This window comes from Talpa occidentalis, unplaced genomic scaffold (assembly GCF_014898055.3).
Source record: "Talpa occidentalis isolate TD23 unplaced genomic scaffold, MPIMG_talOcc4v2.1 talOcc4.11, whole genome shotgun sequence".
NCBI lineage: Eukaryota > Metazoa > Chordata > Mammalia > Eulipotyphla > Talpidae > Talpa > Talpa occidentalis.
Genome location: NW_023601104.1, coordinates 90,729,732 through 90,752,680, shown reverse-complemented (window position 1 = coordinate 90,752,680; position 22,949 = coordinate 90,729,732). Strand labels below are relative to the sequence as shown.

Here is a 22,949-nt window from a genome sequence, read left to right as displayed (position 1 = left end):
CTCAGCGCGTGTCCAGCCCCGCCCGGCCCTGCGGGTCTCCAGAGCGCGCGGAGGAGGCTGGGTCTGCTGCGCTTGGCCCTGCGCGGGCTGATCTGGGGGCGCAAGTGCCCCCCGGAGTGTTTTTGGGGTGGGCGGGCGGCGCGAGCCGAGCCGTGGGTGCAGAGCGAGGCGGGGAGCCGGGGGCAGGGGGCAGCGCGCGGGCCGCTCCTACTTACCTGGCAGGGGAGACGCGACGACCGCGAAGGTGGTTCTCCCAGGGCGAGGCTTGTGCGCTGCGCCCCGGGCGCGCTGACCCCTGCGGCTTCCCCACCTGCGGGAAACTCGTCATTTGTGGCGGTGGGGACGGCGTCGCGCCCTCCCCTGACATCCTGTGTATAGCAACAGAAGAGCTTTTTGAGTTAGTGCGTGAAATAAACTACAGTTGTTTTCGCGTCCTGGTGAACTATTGGCACCCTAATTTCTCAGTGTTTTATGAGGGTCCCTGAAAGGTGGTAATTATACTGCTGGGTTCACTTGAACTCTTTCTATATATGTAGTGAAGCTCAGCCAAGTCTTCTAGTGGGATGTAGCTCATTTCTGCTAGAATATTCCTCGGTCAAGCCGGTCAGCTTTTTTTTTTTAAGGTTTATTTATGCATAAAAGAACTGGGGTACAGGCCAGTGATGTGAGGGGTGAGAGGATTAGCCAGAGTCAGTGGGGAGGGGAGCAGAGCAGGCAGATCTACTGAAATACACTGCTGAGGGAGCAGCGGGTGAGACAGGAGAGGTCTGCTGCGCCATGTGGGTAGCTCCCTGGCGGGGGATTGAACTTGTGCTGCAGTGGCTGCCAATTCCCACCAGGGAGGCCCCCCTTTATTTTTATTGTAAATGGTTTACAGCAAAATTTGGGTGACTCTGGGCCCCCCTGGTGGTGCAAAGGAGTTAAGCACGGCACTATAAAGCAATCCGCAGCCTCTGCAGCACAAGTTCGATCCCCAGTCTGCCAGGGAACAACCCACATGGCGCAGCAGACCTCTCCTGACTCGCCCACTGTTCCCCTCAGCAGGGTACTTCGGTCAGTCCTCCTCCTCGGTCTGTTCCCCAATCTCTCTGGTGAATCCTCTCACCCCCACCACACTTCTGGCCTGTACCCCAGTTCTTGTATGCATAAATAAATAAATCTTGGGGCCTCCCTGGTGGCACAAGAGGTTAAGCACAGGGCCTCCCTGGTGGCGCAGGGGTTAAGACCCAACCTATGAAGCAATCCACAGCCACTGCAGCAGGAGTTTGAGAAACCTACATGGCGGGACAGACCTTTCCTGTCTCGCCCACTGCTCCCCTCAGCAGTGTATTTCAGTCAATCTGCCTGTTCTGTTCCCCACTCTGTCTCTGGTGAATCCTCTCACCTCCCCACACCTCTGGCTTGTACCCCAGTTCTTGTATGCATAAATAAATCTTTAATAAATAAATAAATCTTTTAAAAAAATAAAATAAAAATAAAAATGAGCCCATACTCATTTTAATTTTCAGTAAACCACACGGATCCTCCTCCCCATTTTATATTTGTGTTTCCTTTCTCCTACAGCAAGATCCTTGACTCCCAATAACCATTTACTCAAGTTGAATCCACACAGCATTATTACAGAATTGTGACAACCATATGACTGAAACTCTGTTCTAGAACAGTTTGGTATTTGCAGTTCTTGTCTTTAGATTTGAAGGTGCATGTTTTCAGTGTACTGAGTGCAAAAGTCATTTGCCTAGTTATTTTTTCTACTGCAAGTGAGATACCTGCAGTCTCCATATCGGTTAGAGACTTAAGGTTTATTTATATTTCTTATTTAATTTTAGGATTTTTTTCCAGTATTAAAAAACAAAAACCAAAAAGCATAATGTTTAAAAAGCCTGAACTACATGAGAAGGTACACCCCGAAAAGGGTCATTATCTATTTCCACTTATCTCTGATAAATCATCTGTGGTTTAGCAGTCTTGTGTTTCTCTTGGAAGAAGAGCATGTGGGGCTTTCCTGGTGGTGCAAGGAGTTAGGATGCAACCTATGAAGCTGTCACCAGCCACTGCTGCATGAGTTCGATCCCCAGCCAGGGAGCTACCCACATGGCGCTGCAGACCTCTCCTGTCTCGCCTGCTGATCCCCGCAGCAGTGTAATTTCAGTCAGTCTGCCTGTTCTGTTCCCCACTCTGCCTCTGGTGAATCCTCTCACCACCCGCACCTCTGGCGTGTACCCCAGCTCTTGTATGTATAAATAAATAAATCTTAAAAAAAAAATGAAGAGCGTGTGTATTTTCTTGTTTTCATGAAAGACTGCTTACTGCACATGCTCCTGCACTTCTTCCCACTTGCCAACACAGACAACATGGCATATCTAGGAAAACATAGTAGTCTCCATGGGCAAAGAAAACGTAAAGAAATGAGAAACTCACCAGAGAGATGACTAGCCAGAAACACTGTGATTTTCAATGGGGAAAGGTTAGAAATAAAATGCAAGAAAAACAAACTCTACAATCTTATTTTTTTATTTTTACATTTTTACTTTTTAAAAGATTTATTTATGCATACAAGAACTGGGGTACAAAGCAGAGGTGAGGGGGGAGATGAGAATATTCACCAGAGACAGAGTGGGGAGCAGAACAGGTGGATCTACTGAAATACGCTGCTGAGGGGAGCAGCGGGCAAGACAGGAGAGGTCTGCTGCGCCATGTGGGTAGCTCCCTGGCCAGGATTGAACTTGTGCTGCAGTGCCTGCGGATGCTTCATAGTGCTGTCTTAACCCCTTGTGCTACCTTCAATCTAATTTTATTTTTTTAATTATTTATTTATGCATACAAGAACTGGGGTACAGGCCAGAGACAGACTGGGGAATAGAACTGGGGATTGACTGAGATACACTGCTGAGGGGAGCAGCAGGGGAGACGGGAGAGGTCTGCTGTGCCATGTGGGTAGCTCCCTGGCGGCCAGGGATCAATCAAACTCGTGCTGCAGTGGCTGCGGGTGCCTTCATAGTGCTGCGTCTTAACCCCTTGCGCCACCACGGAGGCCCCTAATGTTCATTTTAGTTGGGAGAGTCCAGGACTTCTCCCGGGTGCTCTCTGCTCTTACAGCCTGGTTGGGGCACGAACCCCGACCACGAGCATGTGGGGCGTGGCGTATGCAGATGAGCAGCGCGCGGAGGAGGCTGGGTCTGCTGCGCTTGGCCCTGCGCGGGCTGATCTGGGGGCGCAAGTGCCCCCCGGAGAGTTTTCGGGCCCGGCGAGGTTGGGGCGAGGGCCGTCGCGGGCGTCGGGTGGGCGGGCGGCGCGAGCCGAGCCGTGGGTGCAGAGCGAGGCGGGGAGCCGGGGGCAGGGGGCGGCGCGCGGGCCGCTCCTACTTACCTGGCAGGGGAGACGCGACGACCGCGAAGGTGGTTCTCCCAGGGCGAGGCTTGTGCGCTGCGCCCCGGGCGCGCTGACCCCTGCGGCTTCCCCACCTGCGGGAAACGCGGCTGCGTGATGTGTGGCGGTGGGGACGGCGTGCGCGCCCTCCCCTGAGTGTGTGTCCTAAGGGAGATTTGGAGGAGGTCGGCTCTCCACGCCTTGTAACTGTTTTTTATCGCGTGAATTACACGTGTTTCATCTTCGTTGCTGTGGCTCTTGTTCGCGCAGAGTGAGTCTGTGAAAGATTCTTTGCGCTTGTGTTTCAAGGGACCTTTTGCTAAATTGCGTTAAATCCCTTGTGCACGGATGCTCCGCCCCGGCTCCCCAGGTGTGCGCCCTCACCCGCCCCAGCGCCCCCCGCGTCACCCACAAAAGCGAAGAGTCTCTTAAAGTTTTAAGGATACAGCTCTCTAGTTTCTCGGGTTTTTGCAGGATAAGTGATTCGCAATCAGCGTTTCAGCAACACACCCCGTTAATACTACGCCCAACTGAAGTCTCTGGAGCTCGGGTGACAGCATGCTGTTGTTTATTATTTTTAAAGATTTATTTATTGGGCCTCGCTAGTGGCGGAAGGGGTTAAGTCCGCAGCCACAACAGCACGAGTTCGATCCCTGACCACGGAGCAACCACATGGCACAGCAGAGCTCTCCTGCCTCGCCTGCTGCTCCCCTCGGCAGTGTAGATCCGCCTCTTCTGCTCCCTACTCTGGTGAATCCTCTCGGAAACCCCCACACCTCTGGCCTGTACCCCAGTTCTTGTATGCATAAAGAAATAAATCTTAAAAAAACAGAAGACACCCCGCAGTGCAGGCAGGGGCACACACTCAACCCCTCATGGTTGTGAAAAAGCAGCAGCGTCAGGAACAGCTGCCAAAGAGAAAAGTCGATCCGAGGGAAGAAGATGCTCTCGCCCAGGTGGAGCAGGTGGGGACAGCTGAAATGGATTCGAACATGGAAACCAGGATGATTTATTTTGGGGGTGATGTGCTAGATCCCCGGAATATTTTGGTTAAATACAAAATGGAATGTTGTGATGAAAACACATGAATGTTTCATGGGAAGCAAAACACACGGTAAAGCAGGAATCCGCGCGTGAGACAGCGAGCGCCTGAGCTGCCCTGAAAGTTTCCTGTGCATTTGAAGTCCCTGTCAAGTCGGCCTCAAGGTCTCCCCCGAAACACTCCAGACGCTGCGACCCTTTGCGGGGCGGCCCCGAGCAGATCCGGGGCGCGCACCGTGGTGGGGCTCAGGGCCAGAGTGGAGTCCGGGGGTCCAGGCCGCCGCTCTGCTCGGGCACCTGGGCCTGGGCGCGGGAGGCGCGGGAGGCGCGGGAGGCGCGGGCGAGGGCGCACCTGGGGCCGGGGCGGAGCATATAAGGCGGCGTCCGCGCGGCCGGGCGGGCTCGGGCCCCCAGCGAGAGCGGCGGCGAGAGAGGACGCGCAGCGGCCGGGACTGGAGCAGACCCCGCGGGAACGCCGGAGAGAGCCCCGAGAGCGTCCAGATCCCCCGGGCGCTGGGGGGGCCCGCCCGCCCTTCAGACCCCCAGTTCAGCCCCGCATCCCGCCCCTCAGCCCCCGGCCCGCCCGCGCGGCGCCCGCCCAGAGAGCGCGGAGAGTCGGGGTTCCCGGGGCCGGCTCTCCTGCCCGCCCTGCCCCGGGCGCCCGGCTGCGCTGGAGCCCCCGTCAGCCCCCGTCAGCCCCCGGAGCCCCGGGACCCTCTGCCCGTGTGCCCGGAGCTCCCGGAGCCGGCCCGGGCGGCAGGACCCGGCGCGGACGGGAACGCGGCCCCCGAAGTGCTGGGACGGGAGCGGGACGCGGGGTGCGCACGGCGGGGGCCGCGACGGACTTGGGCCCGGCTCGGAGCAGGTCTGGGGCGGGCGTCCCTCGAAGCTCTGCCCGCGGGGGGAGGGCGAGCCTGGAGGCGCCGGGAACCCCCGGAGGCGGCGCGGCCCGGGAGCGGCCGCAGGAGACTGGAGCCCAGGGGGGCCGAGCTGCCGGCGGGGCGCGCCCAGGACCCCGAGCCGAGGCGCAGGCGCAGCGGCGGGGGAGCAGGAGCCCGACGCCCCATCCGCTCGCCCGGCGCTGACGGGGCCCCCGCCACGGACGGCGGGGACCCCCGAGCACGCCAGGGGCGGGGGCGGGGGGCGCCTTCTCCGTGGCGCCCGGGGAGGGGGAGCGAGGGGATCCTCTGTGCCCCGGAGAGGACAGTCGGGGCGGCCTGCAGCGGCCTGGGGGGGCTTCTCCGCAGCGGGCGGGAGAGTCTCAAAGCCGCCCAGACGCGCCGGAAGCGGGCGCCGAGGTCTGGAGCCCGGACGCGGGGACGCAGCTGCGGAGGCGCCGGGAGCAGCGGAGCCGCCTCGCGGCACCTGGGGGCGCGGCCCGTGGGCGGGAGAGGGGGGTCAGGGCCCGAGGAGCTCAGGGCGCGGGTGCGGCGGGCCCTGTGGGGCCCTGGCCTGTGGGGCGCCCACGGCGGGGAGGCGCCCGGAGCGGCCGCGGGGAGCGGCTCTCCTGGGCGGGCGGTGCCCCCGGCCGAGGGCGGCCTGAGCGCAGGGGCGCCTGGCAGGCGGCGGCGAGACCCGGTGCGGCGGGGACGGCCGTGAGTACCCCTGGGGCCGGGCGGGGCCCCCAGAAGAGCTGCCCGTCTGATGGCAGAGTGCGCGCAGCGGGCTGGGGGTGGCGGCGGCTTGGGCGGAGCCGGGGAAGGCCGCCGCCGGGCGCTCCCGCTCGGGACTGAGCTGCGGTTCCCCCTGCAGGAGGCGGGGGTGTGGGGGGCGTCTAGAGCGAACAAGGGTGGGGGGACGCGTGCAAAAGAGCTGCTCATTAAAGCTTTCGGTGCCCGGGCTGGAGGGAGCCAGTTTCGGCTGCGTCCATTGTGGGGGTGCTCAGGGGCCTGCGCACCTGGGTGGGTCCTGGAGGCGGAGTGACTGGCCACGAGAAAGCCAGGTGGAGACTGGAGAGAACCAGGGGCTGTGTGGACCGAGGGGTCTGTGTGCACTGAGGGGTAAGGGAAGACAGCGGCCTTTGGGGGTTTGCTCCAAAGCCTTTGTGGCAAACCTGGGGCAGAGAAAGGGGCGTTTGGGAGGGAAGACATGGTCCACAGCCTGACGGTGGACACCTGTGAGGAGGGGTGTGAATGCTTCCGGGGCACACCTGAGGTGGGGGCTGTGAAAATAAAGGTTGCTGAAGACAGACTGGAGCAGAACACCGATGGGAGCGAAGAAACAAATAAGGTAGGAGGGGGTAGAGGGTGCAGGAGGCTACAGGGCCGAGGGACATAGGGGCCCCTGACCCATTATAGTGCATGTAGCAAAACCAAGTCTGTGACTGTGACACAATTAATACCCCTTTAATTGCAGCAGAGGGCCAGGGGGCCAGAGGGCTGCTAATCTGTCTGTCTCCTATCTATCTGTCTGTCCTCTGTCTCCTATCTGAGGGCTAGAGGGCTAGAGGGCTAGAGGGCTAGAGGGCTAGAGGGCTAGGGGGCTAGAGGGCTAGAGGGCTAGAGGGCTAGAGGGCTAGAGGGCTAGAGGGCTAGAGGGCTAGAGGGCTAGAGGGCTAGAGGGCTAGAGGGCTAGAGGGCTAGAGGGCTAGAGGGCTAGAGGGCTAGAGGGCTAGAGGGCTAGAGGGCTAGAGGGCTAGAGGGCTAGAGGGCTAGAGGGCTAGAGGGCTAGAGGGCTAGAGGGCTAGAGGGCTAGAGGGCTAGAGGGCTAGAGGGCTAGAGGGCTAGAGGGCTAGAGGGCTAGAGGGCTAGAGGGCTAGAGGGCTAGAGGGCTAGAGGGCTAGAGGGCTAGAGGGCTAGAGGGCTAGAGGGCTAGAGGGCTAGAGGGCTAGAGGGCTAGAGGGCTAGAGGGCTAGAGGGCTAGAGGGCTAGAGGGCTAGAGGGCTAGAGGGCTAGAGGGCTAGAGGGCTAGAGGGCTAGAGGGCTAGAGGGCTAGAGGGCTAGAGGGCTAGAGGGCTAGAGGGCTAGAGGGCTAGAGGGCTAGAGGGCTAGAGGGCTAGAGGGCTAGAGGGCTAGAGGGCTAGAGGGCTAGAGGGCTAGAGGGCTAGAGGGCTAGAGGGCTAGAGGGCTAGAGGGCTAGAGGGCTAGAGGGCTAGAGGGCTAGAGGGCTAGAGGGCTAGAGGGCTAGAGGGCTAGAGGGCTAGAGGGCTAGAGGGCTAGAGGGCTAGAGGGCTAGAGGGCTAGAGGGCTAGAGGGCTAGAGGGCTAGAGGGCTAGAGGGCTAGAGGGCTAGAGGGCTAGAGGGCTAGAGGGCTAGAGGGCTAGAGGGCTAGAGGGCTAGAGGGCTAGAGGGCTAGAGGGCTAGAGGGCTAGAGGGCTAGAGGGCTAGAGGGCTAGAGGGCTAGAGGGCTAGAGGGCTAGAGGGCTAGAGGGCTAGAGGGCTAGAGGGCTAGAGGGCTAGAGGGCTAGAGGGCTAGAGGGCTAGAGGGCTAGAGGGCTAGAGGGCTAGAGGGCTAGAGGGCTAGAGGGCTAGAGGGCTAGAGGGCTAGAGGGCTAGAGGGCTAGAGGGCTAGAGGGCTAGAGGGCTAGAGGGCTAGAGGGCTAGAGGGCTAGAGGGCTAGAGGGCTAGAGGGCTAGAGGGCTAGAGGGCTAGAGGGCTAGAGGGCTAGAGGGCTAGAGGGCTAGAGGGCTAGAGGGCTAGAGGGCTAGAGGGCTAGAGGGCTAGAGGGCTAGAGGGCTAGAGGGCTAGAGGGCTAGAGGGCTAGAGGGCTAGAGGGCTAGAGGGCTAGAGGGCTAGAGGGCTAGAGGGCTAGAGGGCTAGAGGGCTAGAGGGCTAGAGGGCTAGAGGGCTAGAGGGCTAGAGGGCTAGAGGGCTAGAGGGCTAGAGGGCTAGAGGGCTAGAGGGCTAGAGGGCTAGAGGGCTAGAGGGCTAGAGGGCTAGAGGGCTAGAGGGCTAGAGGGCTAGAGGGCTAGAGGGCTAGAGGGCTAGAGGGCTAGAGGGCTAGAGGGCTAGAGGGCTAGAGGGCTAGAGGGCTAGAGGGCTAGAGGGCTAGAGGGCTAGAGGGCTAGAGGGCTAGAGGGCTAGAGGGCTAGAGGGCTAGAGGGCTAGAGGGCTAGAGGGCTAGAGGGCTAGAGGGCTAGAGGGCTAGAGGGCTAGAGGGCTAGAGGGCTAGAGGGCTAGAGGGCTAGAGGGCTAGAGGGCTAGAGGGCTAGAGGGCTAGAGGGCTAGAGGGCTAGAGGGCTAGAGGGCTAGAGGGCTAGAGGGCTAGAGGGCTAGAGGGCTAGAGGGCTAGAGGGCTAGAGGGCTAGAGGGCTAGAGGGCTAGAGGGCTAGAGGGCTAGAGGGCTAGAGGGCTAGAGGGCTAGAGGGCTAGAGGGCTAGAGGGCTAGAGGGCTAGAGGGCTAGAGGGCTAGAGGGCTAGAGGGCTAGAGGGCTAGAGGGCTAGAGGGCTAGAGGGCTAGAGGGCTAGAGGGCTAGAGGGCTAGAGGGCTAGAGGGCTAGAGGGCTAGAGGGCTAGAGGGCTAGAGGGCTAGAGGGCTAGAGGGCTAGAGGGCTAGAGGGCTAGAGGGCTAGAGGGCTAGAGGGCTAGAGGGCTAGAGGGCTAGAGGGCTAGAGGGCTAGAGGGCTAGAGGGCTAGAGGGCTAGAGGGCTAGAGGGCTAGAGGGCTAGAGGGCTAGAGGGCTAGAGGGCTAGAGGGCTAGAGGGCTAGAGGGCTAGAGGGCTAGAGGGCTAGAGGGCTAGAGGGCTAGAGGGCTAGAGGGCTAGAGGGCTAGAGGGCTAGAGGGCTAGAGGGCTAGAGGGCTAGAGGGCTAGAGGGCTAGAGGGCTAGAGGGCTAGAGGGCTAGAGGGCTAGAGGGCTAGAGGGCTAGAGGGCTAGAGGGCTAGAGGGCTAGAGGGCTAGAGGGCTAGAGGGCTAGAGGGCTAGAGGGCTAGAGGGCTAGAGGGCTAGAGGGCTAGAGGGCTAGAGGGCTAGAGGGCTAGAGGGCTAGAGGGCTAGAGGGCTAGAGGGCTAGAGGGCTAGAGGGCTAGAGGGCTAGAGGGCTAGAGGGCTAGAGGGCTAGAGGGCTAGAGGGCTAGAGGGCTAGAGGGCTAGAGGGCTAGAGGGCTAGAGGGCTAGAGGGCTAGAGGGCTAGAGGGCTAGAGGGCTAGAGGGCTAGAGGGCTAGAGGGCTAGAGGGCTAGAGGGCTAGAGGGCTAGAGGGCTAGAGGGCTAGAGGGCTAGAGGGCTAGAGGGCTAGAGGGCTAGAGGGCTAGAGGGCTAGAGGGCTAGAGGGCTAGAGGGCTAGAGGGCTAGAGGGCTAGAGGGCTAGAGGGCTAGAGGGCTAGAGGGCTAGAGGGCTAGAGGGCTAGAGGGCTAGAGGGCTAGAGGGCTAGAGGGCTAGAGGGCTAGAGGGCTAGAGGGCTAGAGGGCTAGAGGGCTAGAGGGCTAGAGGGCTAGAGGGCTAGAGGGCTAGAGGGCTAGAGGGCTAGAGGGCTAGAGGGCTAGAGGGCTAGAGGGCTAGAGGGCTAGAGGGCTAGAGGGCTAGAGGGCTAGAGGGCTAGAGGGCTAGAGGGCTAGAGGGCTAGAGGGCTAGAGGGCTAGAGGGCTAGAGGGCTAGAGGGCTAGAGGGCTAGAGGGCTAGAGGGCTAGAGGGCTAGAGGGCTAGAGGGCTAGAGGGCTAGAGGGCTAGAGGGCTAGAGGGCTAGAGGGCTAGAGGGCTAGAGGGCTAGAGGGCTAGAGGGCTAGAGGGCTAGAGGGCTAGAGGGCTAGAGGGCTAGAGGGCTAGAGGGCTAGAGGGCTAGAGGGCTAGAGGGCTAGAGGGCTAGAGGGCTAGAGGGCTAGAGGGCTAGAGGGCTAGAGGGCTAGAGGGCTAGAGGGCTAGAGGGCTAGAGGGCTAGAGGGCTAGAGGGCTAGAGGGCTAGAGGGCTAGAGGGCTAGAGGGCTAGAGGCTAGAGGGCTAGAGGGCTAGAGGGCTAGAGGGCTAGAGGGCTAGAGGGCTAGAGGGCTAGAGGGCTAGAGGGCTAGAGGGCTAGAGGGCTAGAGGGCTAGAGGGCTAGAGGGCTAGAGGGCTAGAGGGCTAGAGGGCTAGAGGGCTAGAGGGCTAGAGGGCTAGAGGGCTAGAGGGCTAGAGGGCTAGAGGGCTAGAGGGCTAGAGGGCTAGAGGGCTAGAGGGCTAGAGGGCTAGAGGGCTAGAGGGCTAGAGGGCTAGAGGGCTAGAGGGCTAGAGGGCTAGAGGGCTAGAGGGCTAGAGGGCTAGAGGGCTAGAGGGCTAGAGGGCTAGAGGGCTAGAGGGCTAGAGGGCTAGAGGGCTAGAGGGCTAGAGGGCTAGAGGGCTAGAGGGCTAGAGGGCTAGAGGGCTAGAGGGCTAGAGGGCTAGAGGGCTAGAGGGCTAGAGGGCTAGAGGCTAGAGGGCTAGAGGGCTAGAGGGCTAGAGGGCTAGAGGGCTAGAGGGCTAGAGGGCTAGAGGGCTAGAGGGCTAGAGGGCTAGAGGGCTAGAGGGCTAGAGGGCTAGAGGGCTAGAGGGCTAGAGGGCTAGAGGGCTAGAGGGCTAGAGGGCTAGAGGGCTAGAGGGCTAGAGGGCTAGAGGGCTAGAGGGCTAGAGGGCTAGAGGGCTAGAGGGCTAGAGGGCTAGAGGGCTAGAGGGCTAGAGGGCTAGAGGGCTAGAGGGCTAGAGGGCTAGAGGGCTAGAGGGCTAGAGGGCTAGAGGGCTAGAGGTAGCTAGAGGCTAGAGGGCTAGAGGGCTAGAGGGCTAGAGGGCTAGAGGGCTAGAGGGCTAGAGGGCTAGAGGCTAGAGGCTAGAGGGCTAGAGGGCTAGAGGGCTAGAGGGCTAGAGGGCTAGAGGCTAGAGGCTAGAGGGCTAGAGGGCTAGAGGGCTAGAGGGCTAGAGGCTAGAGAGGGCTAGAGGGCTAGAGGCTAGAGGGCTAGAGGGCTAGAGGGCTAGAGGGCTAGAGGGCTAGAGGGCTAGAGGGCTAGAGGGCTAGAGGGCTAGAGGGCTAGAGGCTAGAGGGCTAGGGCTAGAGGGCTAGAGGGCTAGAGCTAGAGGGCTAGAGGGCTAGAGGGCTAGAGGGCTAGAGGCTAGAGGCTAGAGGGCTAGAGGGCTAGAGGGCTAGAGGGCTAGAGGGCTAAGAGGCTAGAGGGCTAGAGGGCTAGAGGGCTAGAGGGCTAGAGGGCTAGAGGGCTAGAGGGCTAGAGGCTAGAGGGCTAGAGGGCTAGAGGGCTAGAGGCTAGAGGGCTAGAGGGCTAGAGGCTAGAGGGCTTAGAGGGCTAGAGGGCTAGAGGGCTAGAGGGCTAGAGGGCTAGAGGGCTAGAGGGCTAGCTTAGGCTAGAGGGCTAGAGGGCTAGAGGGCTAGAGGGCTAGAGGTAGAGGCTAGAGGGCTTAGAGGCTAGAGGGCTAGAGGGCTAGAGGGCTAGAGGGCTAGAGGGCTAGAGGGCTAGAGGCTAGAGGGCTAGAGGGCTAGAGGGCGAGGGCTAGAGGGCTAGAGGCTAGAGGCTAGAGGGCTAGAGGGCTAGAGGGCTAGAGGGCTAGAGGGGCTTCCTAGAGGGCTAGAGGGCTAGAGGGCTAGAGGGCTAGAGGGCTAGAGGGCTAGAGGGCTAGAGGGTAGAGCTAGGGCTAGAGGGCTAGAGGCTAGAGGGCTAGAGGGCTAGAGGGCTAGAGGGCTAGAGGGCTAGAGGGCTAGAGGGCTAGAGGCTAGAGGCTAGAGGGCTAGAGAGGGCTAGAGGGCTAGAGGGCTAGGCTAGAGGGCTAGAGGGCTAGAGGGCTAGAGGGCTAGAGGGCTAGAGGGCTAGAGGAGAGGCTAGAGGCTAGAGGGCTAGAGGGCTAGAGGGCTAGAGGGCTAGAGCGGCTAGAGGCTAGAGGGCTAGAGGGCTAGAGGGCTAGAGGCTAGCTAGAGGGCTAGAGGCTAGAGGGGGCTAGAGGGAGAGGGAGAGGGCTAGAGGGCTAGAGGGCTAGAGGGTAGAGGGCTAGAGGGCTAGAGGGCTAGAGAGAGCTAGAGGGCTAGGGCTAGAGAGGCTAGAGGGCTAGAGGGGCTAGAGGGGAGGGCTAGAGGGCTAGAGGGCTAGAGGGCTAGAGGGCTAGAGGGCTAGAGGGCTAGAGGGCTAGAGGGCTAGAGGGCTAGAGGGCTAGAGGGCTAGAGGGCTAGAGGCTAGAGGGCTAGAGGGCTAGAGGCTAGAGGGAGCTAGGGCTAGAGGGCTAGAGGGCTAGAGGGCTAGGGGGAGGCTAGAGGGCTAGAGGGCTGCTCATCATACTCTGTCTCCGATCTATCGATCTATCGGCTAGAGGGCTGCTCATCTATCTGTCTCGTATCTATCGATCTATCGGGCTAGAGGGCTGCTCATCTATCTGTCTCCTATCTATCGATCTATCGGGCTAGAGGGCTGCTCATCTATCTGTCTCCTATCTATCGATCTATCGGGCTAGAGGGCTGCTCATCTATCTGTCTCCTATCTATCGATCTATCGGGCTAGAGGGCTGCTCATCTATCTGTCTCCTATCTATCGATCTATCGGGCTAGAGGGCTGCTCATCTATCTATCTGTCTCCGATCTATCGATCTATCGGGCTAGAGGGCTGCTCATCTATCTATCTGTCTCCGATCTATCGATCTATCGGGCTAGAGGGCTGCTCATCTATCTATCTGTCTCCGATCTATCGATCTATCGGGCTAGAGGGCTGCTCATCTATCTATCTGTCTCCGATCTATCGATCTATCGGGCTAGAGGGCTGCTCATCTATCTATCTGTCTCCGATCTATCGATCTATCGGCTAGAGGGCTGCTCATCTATCTATCTGTCTCCGATCTATCGATCTATCGGGCTAGAGGGCTGCTCATCTATCTATCTGTCTCCGATCTATCGATCTATCGGGCTAGAGGGCTGCTCATCTATCTATCTGTCTCCGATCTATCGATCTATCGGGCTAGAGGGCTGCTCATCTATCTATCTGTCTCCGATCTATCGATCTATCGGGCTAGAGGGCTGCTCATCTATCTATCTGTCTCCGATCTATCGATCTATCGGGCTAGAGGGCTGCTCATCTATCTATCTGTCTCCGATCTATCGATCTATCGGGCTAGAGGGCTGCTCATCTATCTATCTGTCTCCTATCTATCGATCTATCGGGCTAGAGGGCTGCTCATCTATCTGTCTCCTATCTATCGATCTATCGGGCTAGAGGGCTGCTCATCTATCTATCTGTCTCCGATCTATCGATCTATCGGGCTAGAGGGCTGCTCATCTATCTATCTGTCTCCGATCTATCGATCTATCGGGCTAGAGGGCTGCTCATCTATCTATCTGTCTCCGATCTATCGATCTATCGGGCTAGAGGGCTGCTCATCTATCTATCTGTCTCCGATCTATCGATCTATCGGCTAGAGGGCTGCTCATCTATCTATCTGTCTCCGATCTATCGATCTATCGGGCTAGAGGGCTGCTCATCTATCTATCTGTCTCCGATCTATCGATCTATCGGCTAGAGGGCTGCTCATCTATCTATCTGTCTCCGATCTATCGATCTATCGGGCTAGAGGGCTGCTCATCTATCTATCTGTCTCCGATCTATCGATCTATCGGGCTAGAGGGCTGCTCATCTATCTATCTGTCTCCGATCTATCGATCTATCGGGCTAGAGGGCTGCTCATCTATCTATCTGTCTCCGATCTATCGATCTATCGGGCTAGAGGGCTGCTCATCTATCTATCTGTCTCCGATCTATCGATCTATCGGGCTAGAGGGCTGCTCATCTATCTATCTGTCTCCGATCTATCGATCTATCGGGCTAGAGGGCTGCTCATCTATCTGTCTCCTATCTATCGATCTATCGGGCTAGAGGGCTGCTCATCTATCTGTCTCCTATCTATCGATCTATCGATCTATCGATCTATCGGGCTAGAGGGCTGCTCATCTATCTGTCTCCTATCTATCTATCTATCGATCTATCGATCTATCGATCTATCGGGCTAGAGGGCTGCTCATCTATCTGTCTCCTATCTATCTATCTATCTATCGATCTATCGATCTATCGATCTATCGGGCTAGAGGGCTGCTCATCTATCTGTCTCCTATCTATCTATCTATCGATCTATCGATCTATCGGGCTAGAGGGCTAGAGGGCTGCTCATCTATCTGTCTCCTATCTATCGATCTATCGATCTATCGGGCTAGAGGGCTAGAGGGCTGCTCATCTATCTGTCTCCTATCTATCTATCTATCGATCTATCGATCTATGGGCTAGAGGGCTGCTCATCTATCTGTCTCCTATCTATCTATCTATCGATCTATCGATCTATCGGGCTAGAGGGCTGCTCATCTATCTGTCTCCTATCTATCGATCTATCGGGCTAGAGGGCTGCTCATCTATCTGTCTCCTATCTATCGATCTATCGGGCTAGAGGGCTGCTCATCTATCTGTCTCCTATCTATCTATCTATCGATCTATCGATCTATCTATCTATCGGGCTAGAGGGCTGCTCATCTATCTGTCTCCTATCTATCTATCTATCTATCTATCGATCTATCTATCTATCGGGCTAGAGGGCTGCTCATCTATCTGTCTCCTATCTATCTATCTATCTATCTATCGATCTATCTATCTATCTATCTATCTATCTATCTATCTATCTATCGGGCTAGAGGGCTGCTCATCTATCTGTCTCTATCTATCTATCTATCTATCTATCTATCTATCTATCGGGCTAGAGGGCTGCTCATCTATCTGTCTCCTATCTATCTATCTATCTATCTATCTATCTATCTATCTATCGGGCTAGAGGGCTGCTCATCTATCTGTCTCCTATCTATCTATCTATCTATCTATCTATCTATCTATCTATCGGCTAGAGGGCTGCTCATCTATCTGTCTCCTATCTATCTATCTATCTATCTATCTATCTATCTATCGGGCTAGAGGGCTGCTCATCTATCTGTCTCCTATCTATCTATCTATCTATCTATCTATCTATCTATCTATCGGGCCAGAGGGCTGCTCATCTATCTGTCTCCTATCTATCTATCTATCTATCTATCTATCTATCTATCTATCTATCTATCTATCTATCTATGGGCTAGAGGGCTGCTCATCTATCTATCTGTCTCCTATCTATGTATCTATCTATCTCTCTATCTCTCTATCTCCTAGAGGGCTCCCACCGTTGAGTCAAAACAGCAATACATGTATCTCCCAGCAGGCGGCAGGCTTTCTGCTTTAGCCCCTGTCTCCTTTGGTCTGAACCAGTTATGATCCCCGACCAGCTCTCCTTGAACAAGTCCTATAGTGTATCCTAACACATTCAGCCGCATCTGTCTCTCTGCCTGTCAGTCTATAAAGTTTGATTACATATCACAAGAGGCTGATGCAGAAGTGGGTAAGAGAATCTATAAATTAAGCACAAGAGAGATTTGCAAAAATGTATAATAATGACATCCTCATACATTTGTTTCAGAAAATATATAGTTTATAAAATATGTAACTTTACATGTGCATAACTTTTGCAAAATACTTTATAAATGTTAATATGATTTTACAAAATGAAAAGTAAATTTTCTCAGCTATAACTTCTAATATAGCAAAGCAAATATCAAATATCTCATGTAAAACAAAAGCAATTTGTCTTTTAAGAGTGAAAAGGGGTCCTGAACCCAAAAGCTTTAGAAGTGCTGTTGTAGCTTAATTAGCCTCTGTTTTAGCCATCTGTTATTTATCTTTCCTTCCTCAGAAGCAGGAAGCGCCATCTCAAACAATGTTGATTTCAGCATTATCTACAGTGGCAAAGAAATAAGAGACAAACCATCTAATCTCAGGGGAAAGTTCTAATCATAATAAATAAGCTCTGCTAACCCAATAGGATGATCTTCATGGTAGTATGTAAGAATGAAATTATATAATAGAATGGTACATGAAAAGACATGAATTGTCTAGAATGTGAGATTGCACCTTTGTTGTTTTTGGATGTTGAGATTATGGGCCATGGTTTTCTTTAAATTGGTGCCTACTGTTATCTTCCCTCATACTTTTTTTTTTTTTTTTTTTTTTGTGGGACCCTCGCGGGCAGCAGGTAACGAACGGGCGCTGCAGAGGCTGTGGGCAGCCTCGCAGCCCAGCACTCAACCGCTGCGCCACCAGGGGAGGCCCTTGCCTCATAATTTTCAAAGCAGCATTTAAGGCCTGGCTCCCACAGCCTCCCACAGCCTCCCACGTGGCAAAGAGGCCACTGTCCTTCTCCACAGAGTAAGTCAAAACCTTCCTGATTTTGAAAAGCTGACTCCCCTCAGCAGACCCAATAACAGTCTTTGTCCACAAGGGTCCTGGGAAGCACCCGTGACAGGTGTCAAAGCTGCAGGAAAACCCAGAGGCCTCGAGCACTGGGCCACCAGGAGGGAAGGCAGGAGACTAGAGTGGTCAGAGTCTGCCAGCAGCAAGGGGGCTTTGTGAAGGGGACAAGACCACCTCTCCTCTTCCCAGGGGGTTCTCAGCACATCCTCCTCTTTGGCACTGCAACCCTCCTCACAAATATATACAGTGTGCGTTCATGTTTTGCTTCATAGGCCCATTAATAAACTCTTAAGCTAACTGGGCCTGAGGTCGTGAAGAACATCGCCAGGAGGAGTTGAGCTTTAAGCCCTCCTTATCCTCCCCTGCAAACCAGCTCCAGTTCGCACCTTTCCTAGCTGGGTCCAGCATGTCCTCCCCATAGTGCAGATGGGCTGATGCCTCCATTTCAGACTCCCAGGAGGGTGGCCCATTGTAAAAGAAACGCATCAGGTAATTGGGAGGTGATCTTATTCCAGCTATTGCAGCAGGGAACACGAGGGATCAAAAGGGACTCCTACCAGCCCCACCCCCAGGGAGTACAGCATGGTCCTACCTTCCAAAATGCAGCTGTTGCCAACACCTTGTCCCAAAGACCAGATAAGATCTGGTGGGTGCAGCAGACCTGGGAAGAATACACATATTCTTAGCCCTGTGGTTTCAACAAAGTCAAACCGACTCCATCTCCATTCTGGAAGTTTCCCTGGGGGCCCAGAAAGGAGACGGGAGGGGGGATTCAGGAGTCAGGAGGAGGGACGGAGGAATGTAAGCATCACTAAGAGGGACCCTCCTCTGATGGGGCACAGGGGCACTGGGGAAGGAAACTCTGTGGGACTACACCTGAGGGGGTGGGGGGAAGAAATATTGTTTAAAAATGAACAATGATGTGAAAAATAAAAAAAAAAGAGGGACCCCTTCCGAGCCATAAAGAAGAAACCCCAGAAGCCGTAGAACGGGGCAGATCTTGGGCCTTCGGAGCCCGCCGGCCGCCTGTCCTGTCCCTTCGCTCTCTGCAAACTGTCCCTGGCTTTGTTCTGAGCTTCATGAAATTCTTTTCTCGTAGGATGCCAAGGACCCTCAATTCTTGCTGTCGCCCATCCATCAGGAGGACATTCGTTATTGCAGAGGGACATTGCAGGGAACAGGAAGAGGCCTGGGGTTCATGGAGCTGGAGGGGGTTAAGTCTCTGAAGGTGGTTGTTGGGGGACAGGAAATGGGAAGGAATCCTGCTGCAGTCCCTCTGGGAACACGGCAGGGCTCAGACACAAGTCAACACGGTCCACAGGTTACCAGACATCTGGCCTCTCCCGTAACTTGAAAGGGAAGGAAATAAGAAGTGAGAGTGAGGTCCCAGGTGCCTCTGGGGCAGGCGAGGGGGAAACCCTGGCCCACAAGAAAAGGATGGGGATGTGGCCACTTCTCGGTGCTCTTAGCAACTGGAACTTTACTCCTCAAGCTTCTTCTCCCATCCCACGCCCCTCTCCCTTTTTCTCCGTTGGCAGGTAGATGAGATGCTGTTAAAAAACAAAATTCCTTTTATGTCCCCAAACACACACACCTGGAGAAAACTGGCCACTCCTGGAAGATCCCAGACAAACACTTGGGCGTTCTTATGGCTATATTTGAAGACACAGATGATGTTTAGCTGGTTGGATTAACCCCAGTCAGGAGGGAGGCGATCATTTCCCTTGGCAGGAACAACAGTCTTTTTCCTAAGGTCTCTTTGTTAGAGACAAGCCCTCCCAGCGCCCCCCATTTAGGCCAGTCCAGCCAGATGTGGGAATTTTTTCCATCACATAACACAGGGTTTAAGGGTGGAAGAAAAGATAAGCTGTTTCCCCCATCACTGACTCTTTCCACCCCTGCAGGGACTGTTTGGGAGGATCTGAGCTGTTGGCTGGAAATAAAACAATCGGGTGGGGGATGCTTTGGAAATGGGGAGGAGCCGGAGGAGTGAGATGTTCCATCTGGAATCACCATGCTGGTGGCAAGGCCAGATGGAGCCCTGGTCTGTCTGTGGAGACAAAGCTCCCCTTTAAACGGGTCTTGCGAACAAGGGGAAGAGGTTTTTGAAACCGCGATGGCCAAGCGATGGGGCCCCTGACATGGCCTATGAAGCGCCAGCGGCCCATCTCCCCAACTAGAGTGAATTGAGCCCTGAGTGTAATTCAGCAAGGAGCGTCCTTGAGCTCATGAAAACAAGGATTGCAAAGCCTTGAGTTCAAAGGTGGGGGGATGTTAGGAAAACAACCTCCAGTCAGCCCGCCTCCATCCTCTGAGCTGAAGTCCCCTTTCAGCTGGGAGGGAACCTGCTTCCTTAACTCACCAGAACAATGCTGGGATTCAAGTTACTGTAAAGAATTTAATAAACGTTGAGTGTCCCTGTCCACACTATTAATGAACATCCTTTAAGCTGTACTTAAGCCAAATTCCAAGGTGTAATTAGGGATACTGAACTAGGATATGAGATAGATTGCAAGTTCGCTTGAAGCTCACAACATCCAATTATCTGCAGCAGCAGATTTCCCAGCGCACAGGAGAGATGAAAACCATCTGTCACCGCCTGCTTCCTAAGTCCTTCCTTCCAGAAGAGCTCGTGTGTCACCTAGTGATGCCAAAGGGAACGCTTCTTGGCCCTCAAACCCAGTCTTCCAACCAGAGATGGGTGAAAAAAGTTGTGTGCCCCACCGCAGCTCACCGGCTCCTGCTGAGCTTAAATTTTCTCTTCTATAAAATGCAGCCATTGGACGTGGATCAGTGGTTTTCGAACTTTTTAAAGTAGTCAAACTCTTTGTTTTCCCCTAAAGGAAAACTTTAGGACAGAACTCAATTTGTAACTATCCTTACGTCCCTTCTGGAGGCATAATCAACGTTCGCCTGATCAGCCGGATGGTGGGGAACAGACAGCTGAGCTCTTTGTGTCTTGAACCCCCAAGCAGACCATCAGTTCAATGTTCCGCATCACTCCTTGTAAATATTAAGTGTTTTGTAAATATTGTGCTCTGGCAGAACACTCTGCAACCCTTCCAAGTGGTGTGCTCATGATGCTCTGGGTCCCTGGCCTCGCCTTCCAGCGACTTCACAGCTTTGTAAACTGCAGATAACTGATAGCAACGTAAACCACGCTTGTTTATAGACATACAAGTAAATTCTGGCCTGAGGAGGTTTCATGGGCTTCTCTCTGTATCCCATACAGGAAAAGTCAGTTTCCTTCGATTTGTAAATTTAGGTCAACGTTTCTTTACTCCATGTAAGTTTGTGCTCCTTTCACTTCCCATTTGCACTGGTTGTAAGATCTTAACCACTCTCGCCAATAATGTGCTAAATAACTTTTTTTTAACACGCATTACTCTGTATGAACCATGATTTTAGCGATCTTCGAAATTTATTTTGAAAAGTTATCAATACTCTATTCCAACCCTTGCCAGTCCTAATCCCGCATGCCACCTCCACATTGAAAGAACCAGCTTAGACCTGGCTTGAAAGACGAAGCTCACCACGGTTCTCGTCTCCACTCTGGGCGGTCCTGAGTCCAGAGTGGTAAAGTCAGCCTGAGCCTTTGACAGAAGGGGAAACATCTGGAGGCGCTTGTGTGTGAGTCACTTGAATTCTTCAGGAGGGTTTCTTCCCTACTCACGTCCAGTGGGGTCACGGCACAATATCTATGTGCACATAAAACTTAGGGTTTGGGAGATTGGAAGGAATCCAGGGGATGATGTCACCCACATTCTGCTATGGGTGAGGTCACTGGGACTCACAGAGGCGGGTCAGCTGGCGGCTGGGGTTGAAAGCCAGTCCTGCAGGTCAGTGTCCTGCACCCACGCCTCCTCCACTTGCTTGTTCATTTAACAACCATATAAGCTGCACGCCAGACACTGCCACGTGACGAGTGTTCAGACGTGAGGCCACAGTTTTGAGATATTTGTCCCCTTAGCTCTCTGTCCTTTTAAGTGCATCCACATTCTCTTCCTCTGGGAAGGAGAGTGAGGGCAGAAAGCTGAGTCTGTGAGAACCCCCAGCCCCAACCCTGGAAGTGTAAGCACTTACGAAGAACAGAGAAGACATGAAGATTTAAAAATCCAGGAAAAGGCTTTCCCGGGAGGGGTGTTGGAGGGGAGAGCATGAGAACAAAGCATTGGTCCCAAGAAGGGTGACCTCTGCCCTGCTCTGGGGCAGAACCCCCAAAAAGCCCACATATGATGCCCAAGAGGGAGTGGCGAGAAGCACCAGGGCCCAGTCGGGCTGCGAAGGGGCGGCAGCAAGCTCTTCACCTCCCAGGCCAGGGAACCAGACTAAGGGACCATGACCAGGACCAAGTGCCCTGGCGCCACTAGCAGCTTGTAAAGCCCAAAAACTTAAAGACAAACAGACTGACCGCAAAGTTGGAGCTGCAGTTGAGGGGCAGATGTTCAGGGCCTAGAAAGCACCAGGATTTCTCCCTAAAATACTGTCAGGTGGACTGTGTCTCCTTCCTCCCAGCCCAGACTCATCAGACTCCCAACCACCCTGGGGATGGCCACTGCAAAAGAGAGGGTCACCCCTTCCAACACACTCTGGTTGCAGGAGAAAGAAAACAATGATTCTTGCATCGGGGTAGCGAGGCACACCCCAACCATGAGCAAACTTGAGTAAAATGATGCCCGGATGATGGTGCCGTCCTTGCATTTGAACTAAGCCCATCACACTGCAAGAGGAGCTTCCCCAGTGTTCCGCAGGCCAGGGAACCAGAGCGGGTGAGGGCCAGTCTCCTCTCTTCCTGGACAGCAGCTGTGGCCCTGCACTGACCCCTCGGGTGCTCCCCCCTCCCCTGCTGACTGCTGGCCAGATCCCAGATTCCAGTCTTTTCCACTGCCTAAGAGGATGAACTTTCAAAAGGGGGAAGGAAGGAAGGAAAGACGGGGAGGGAAATACAGAAACAGAGAAGAATAGAAAATTTGGAGAGGAGAGAGGCTGGGGAGAGGAAGGGGGTGGTGGGAAGGAAAAGCAGACAGCAGAGAGTGAGGAACTGCCCTGGACCTGCGCAGCCCCAGGCCTAGGGCCCTTTTGGTCAACTCCTGCCTGAGGCCTGGCCTAGGGGGCTCAGGAGAGCTGTACACTCCTGCGGCCCTCACATTTACATTTGCAAACACCTCCAAATGCAACACGGAGGCACAGATGCATTTTAAGAAGATGCCCAACCTTCAGCGTAAAGCCCCAGCAGCCAGAACCGTGAGTCAGTTCTCCACGAATTCACCCACATCACCTCCAGTTTCAAGGCGGTGTTTTGTTTGTATTTAATGGACCAATCTGTTAAGCCACAATTATGAAATATAAATGGGCCTTTAAAAGCAGAGGGGACCCAAGTCTCCCCCCACCTCCCACAGCTGCAGGTCTCCATGGAGACTGTGTGTCCCTGGGGGGCACCCCACAAATGAGGAAAGCCCCACCCAGCGCTCAGGAAGGAATTCATCTCAGCATCATAAATGTTAGAGAAAAATGGTTCTAAGACAAGTTCCAGCAGTAAGGAAGCTCTGCTTTAAGACATTCGGCCTTGGCTGAACAGTCAAGACTGTTAAAATAGGAGGGGTCGGGCTGGACTCAACACAGAAGGAACAGGTGGGTGCAGGGAGGGGCAGTGGCTGCAGAGGTACTGAGGGGCTCTCCCCAGCTGAGGGCGCGGGGTTCTTCCCAAGCAGGACTAAGCAGGCCCAGCGAGGACTGGTCCAGCAAGGAATGGTGGAGCGAGGGGCTCAGAGGAGCCTGGTTTCAGGTCGAGGAGGGACAGCCACAGCCTCCTCACCTGAGAGGGTCCCGCAAGTTCCGTGACCGCATAGAAACTGGCAGTCTCTCACCTGAGACTAAGAGGAGGGGAGAGATCTGGATACAAGCTCAGGGAGCATTTCCAGGCCTGGCTCTGCACCCCTGTTTGTTGGTGGCCCCACCCCCCACCCCACGCCCCAACTCCTCACCTCTGGGTGCCCCCCCAACCCCCAGGGCCTGCGCTGGCTCTTTCTGTCCCGAGCTTACCTCTCCCGCAGGTGATGGAAACGCCAAAGACTCAGCCTCCCGGTCTCCTCGGGAGACCACGCACACCTGCGAGTGGTCACGTGACCCACTGCTGGCCAGTGAGCGAGAAGAGAAATGTTCGCCATGACTTTTAAGGGGTATTTTCTCCTAGGGATGAGGGGTGACCGTGCTGACATGAGGCGGTCCACCCCCCAGCACGAGATGGCAAACTGGAGGACAGGAAGGTGCCGGCGAGGGTCCTCCGAGCCATCGCTGAGCTGCCGCCCCAACACCTGAGCCCTCTGCACCCAGTTGCTTAATTACGTGAGATAAA

The 22,949-nt window shown here is 55.5% G+C and overlaps 1 long non-coding RNA gene, 1 other non-coding gene and 1 pseudogene across 3 annotated transcripts; 2 read left to right on the top strand and 1 right to left on the bottom strand.

Moving 5' to 3' along the window:
• The first annotated feature begins 207 nt into the window (after positions 1-207).
• LOC119239689 (U1 spliceosomal RNA) lies at positions 208-362 on the top strand (annotated as a pseudogene).
• A 2,999-nt stretch (positions 363-3,361) lies between these two features.
• LOC119239683 (U1 spliceosomal RNA) lies at positions 3,362-3,523 on the top strand. Its single transcript, XR_005123958.1, has one exon. It is a non-coding gene; the product is annotated as a U1 spliceosomal RNA (small nuclear RNA).
• Positions 3,524-15,871: 12,348 nt separating this feature from the next.
• LOC119238324 (uncharacterized) lies at positions 15,872-22,681 on the bottom strand. 2 transcript variants are annotated; one of them, XR_005123542.2, is made up of 3 exons: positions 22,637-22,681; positions 17,187-17,255; positions 15,872-16,080 (listed from the first exon to the last, which is right to left on the bottom strand). It is a non-coding gene; the product is annotated as an uncharacterized LOC119238324 (long non-coding RNA). The 2 variants fall into 2 exon arrangements; XR_008550966.1 differs by lacking the exon at positions 22,637-22,681 and adding an exon at positions 18,189-18,455.
• Positions 22,682-22,949: the final 268 nt, after the last annotated feature.